Source organism: Momordica charantia (assembly GCF_013281855.1).
Source record: "Momordica charantia cultivar OHB3-1 chromosome 7 unlocalized genomic scaffold, Mcharantia_2.0 BLBB01000007.1, whole genome shotgun sequence".
NCBI classification, from domain to species: domain Eukaryota; kingdom Viridiplantae; phylum Streptophyta; class Magnoliopsida; order Cucurbitales; family Cucurbitaceae; genus Momordica; species Momordica charantia.
Genome location: NW_028275165.1, coordinates 9,742,762 through 9,746,508, shown reverse-complemented (window position 1 = coordinate 9,746,508; position 3,747 = coordinate 9,742,762). Strand labels below are relative to the sequence as shown.

General features: G+C 42.6%; 1 long non-coding RNA gene across 1 annotated transcript; it reads left to right on the top strand.

The window, feature by feature from the left end:
- The first annotated feature begins 634 nt into the window (after positions 1-634).
- Positions 635-2,944, top strand: LOC148210298 (uncharacterized). Its single transcript, XR_015792327.1, has 3 exons — positions 635-1,218; positions 1,299-1,344; positions 2,482-2,944. It is a non-coding gene; the product is annotated as an uncharacterized LOC148210298 (long non-coding RNA).
- The last annotated feature ends 803 nt before the right edge of the window (positions 2,945-3,747 follow it).

Genomic DNA, 3,747 nt, shown 5'->3' with positions numbered 1-3,747 from the left:
CTCCCCTAACCCGACCCAACCCAACCCAACCCATGAACACCCTTACCAGGTAGGTCAGCTATTCTTTTCGCTTTTCTTTAATCTATTGCTAATATATTTTCTTTTGTAGTGGCCGAGATGCTTCATCAGATCTTTAACCATGTGAAAAGGTCCGAAGAAAAGGGGTCCAGCTCAGCTCAGGCTGACACCTCGAAAACTGATCCAGCTCATAAGGTAGTCCATTTGACCGTCATTATTGATGGTGGGTTTGCCGCCGCTCTATCTGTTCCTGAGGTTAGGTCTTCCCAAAAGAAGAAGGAGAAGAAAGAGAAGAGGGAGAAGAAGAAGACGAGGGAAAAAATTGATAAGAGGGGTCATGAGGTCGTCCCCTCTTCGAAGGTTGGGGAGCCCTCTTGTAACGCCCCGAGTCCTTCAGGTTAGTTAGTCTCGAATCAGGAGATTTTCATTTAATTTTTAAATTAAACTTTAATTAAATTTATATATGTCGGGCTCTGTGTGGTTCGTTTTATCTTAAGTTGGGATGGGTTTCTTTTTCTCTTGGGCTTGGTTAGGTTGGGCTTTCTGGGTTGGTTTGGTTTTAAAACAAAGGAAAAGAAGATTAATAAAAAAAAAGAAAAGAAAACCCTAAGTTCACTTTCTCCCTCTCCCTTTTTCTCGTGTTGCTCCAGCCGCTCAAGCCCCCAATTTTTCGTTAATCTTCACATCGGCGACCAGCACAGCGACGGCTCCTCAGATTGACGGCGGGCCGACTTCGGCAGCGAACGACGTGACTTCGTCGTGCGGCGACGCTCATGATTCCGGCGGAGACCCACGAACGGCGGCGCGATCTTTCTTCCTCAGCGGCGTCCGTCTATCCCCGACGATCCCATAGCAGCGGCGGCCGGCGACCCACGACGTTCCAGCGGCTGCGAAGTTTGTAGCAGGTGCAGCGGCGGACTGGAGTGTGGCGGCTGTGTTTGGGTGTTTTTGGCGGCGTCTTGGGGTTTCGGTGATAACCCACAACCCGTGGAAGCGTGGTTTGGATGACCCAGACGTTGTTTTAGCGTTCAACAGCGTCGAAAGAGGAGTTGGAGTATTTTTCCTCTGCTGCAACTCGTGGACAGCAGCGTTTCAGTGGCATTCGGGCTTACTCACATCCGTTCGAAGCCCGATTTAGGCTACCCACACCTTGGCGAGCGAGATATAAGTTACCCACACCTTTACGAAGTCGATTTTGTGGTAATGAGTCATTTGAACCCTCTTAGAATTGATTTCGAAGGCTGAATCGTATATGTAACTTGCTGTTTTTTCTGTTTTAGTGCCTAGGTGTCAGATCGACGCAAAAACTTAAGGGTGTGGTTGTGAGTAAGTAGACAAGGGGCGTGTGCGTGCGTTAATGTGTGCTAGTTGGTCTCTAATGTGCTGTTTCGTGATGTTTAATATTGATTTTCATACGCTATTGTGCTAGGTAACTCTCGTTTGTGTTAATCTGTATACTTGGTGTAGTGTTGGATATTCGTCGGTGATAATGGCGGAATTTTACCTTGCTAAACTGCTGAGAATTGTTGTGGGATGATGTATGTTTACTAAGGATGCACGTTAAAATAGAATTATTGTGGTTATGCTTTGTTATGATGTGGGCGTGCTTGTATAGTTTATATAAATGTTCATTTATGATGTGAGCGTGCCGGTTGAGCATATATAAACGTTTCTTTATGATGCGAGCGTGCAGGTCTGAGTCATATTATTTTCTTATGAGATGTGGGAGTAATAGAAGCATATTTTCGGACCCTGTTCGCAGGCTAGGGGTTGATGTGGAGTTGGTTATGATAAGGAACATTGGATTCTTGGGAAAAGTGAATGGGTGAGTGTCAGGGCCTCGGGTAAAAATGGTCGGGGGTTGATACGTCACTAATTGAGTATCGAGGCCTCGGGTAAAAATGGTCGAGGGTCGATGCGAGGAGTCTTTTGGAAGGAAAACTATTGGGGCCTTGTGTAAAAATGGTCAAGGGCCGATAGATGGTGAAGTCATCGGGGCCTTGGGTAAAAATGGTCGAGGGCCGATGCAGTAGTGTCGGGGCTCTGGGTAAAAATGGTCAGGGGCCGACTCTACTCGAAAGAGTTAGCCGTGGAAGGCTAGGATAGCTGTGATAAGCGTATAGGTGCTTGAGATGTTAGGGAGACTCGAGGTTGGTAACTAATTTGTTTATGGTCGTGGTTGTCGCCGAATCTTATAGAGTGTGTCTATTGTTTGATTGCATAATGTGATGAAGAGCATGACTATGAATGTTTCATGATTTTGTGGGAGCATGATGTTTGTGTGATGTTGGTGAGGGCTACTGATTACGCTTGTTTACATGCGTAAAAAGAAGGTTTTAGATGCTGTTTTTACTATGTTTTAACTTTGTTTCGGACTTTTTCTCGGTCGTTTGAGTTCCAATTCATGCAAAATTCATATATGATGGTTTGTGGTTGGCTTATATTGTATTTATGACATTTTAGGACCATTTGGGAGTGCAAATTAATCAAAAGAAGCAAAAAGACGGAAAAACCTTCATTGGAGGCGCCAGGCGCCTGGTAGGCTGCAGAAATCCTGGTTTTCTTCCAACTTTGCCCTTAATGAAACGCGTCTTCTAATGCGTTTTGGTGGTTCCAACCGATGAATAAGTGTACAAGAAGTGTTCCACTATCAGTTTGAGCATGATTTGATCAGTCAAAGGAATTGGAAATGGGTGATCCACCAGCGTTTTAGGACCTACCTAACCAATTCTGCACAACTATAAATTCCAGCAGCTTTTCCACCAAATTCATCAAGCCTTGCTTCCTTCTCTTGATCATTCTTAGTGTTTCTTTGTTGCTTTCTAAGTACTTTTGAATTGCTTTCATTAGTTGCTTTTAGTTTTTAAATCCCGAGCACTTTACATTCCTTTATTGAGCTTTGTTTTGTTTCCGTTGTTACTTACTTATTTTCTACCTATTCAAATTTATAAAAATCCAGCACTTAGCGTATCTTTACTTTGCCTTTACTTTATTTTTAGTTAAGAGAATTGTGTTTTTGGAGGAAAGAGCACGTGACATTTCCCCTTGCTTGAAAGAGAAGGGCGAAGCTCTCAATCCCGAGCAAAACTCTCCGTTAGTTAACTTTTGTTTTTCACACATGCATTTCAATTTCAACCATTTTACTTGCTGTATTTTCTTCAATATGTCTTTCTAAATTCTCGTCTCTAGCCCGGTTATGGATAGTTAGCCTTTTATTTCTAAAAAGGGTTGCTAAGAAGTAGTGTTTTTGCTTTCCACTCATTGCTCAACATGTTTTCCCAAAAAGTTAGGATTTAGAGAAGGCCACTGTAAGTCTTAACAAGTCAATACTGAAAAGGTTGCTTATTTGCATTGTTGAGTGGTTAAACCGAGGAGAGGAGCACCTTAGACATAAGGGTTCCGGTTAAGTAGCCTAGACATAGGACCTTATGTAACGCCCCGAGTCCCTCAAGTTAGTTAGTCTCTAATCAGGAGATTTTTTCATTTAATTTTCAAAGTGAATGTTAATCGAATTTATTTATATTTATCGGGCTCTAAAATCCAATTAAATTAATATTTACCGGATCCCGTGTGGTGGGTCTTGTTTAGGAGGGGGGTAGATTTCTTATCTTTGGGCTTGGATTTATTGGGCCTCATTTGGGTTATTTTGGTTTTAAAACAAAGGGAAAAAGAAAGAAAACAAAAACAAAACCCTAGCCGAAATTCCTTCTTTTCTTCTTCTTTTCTTCT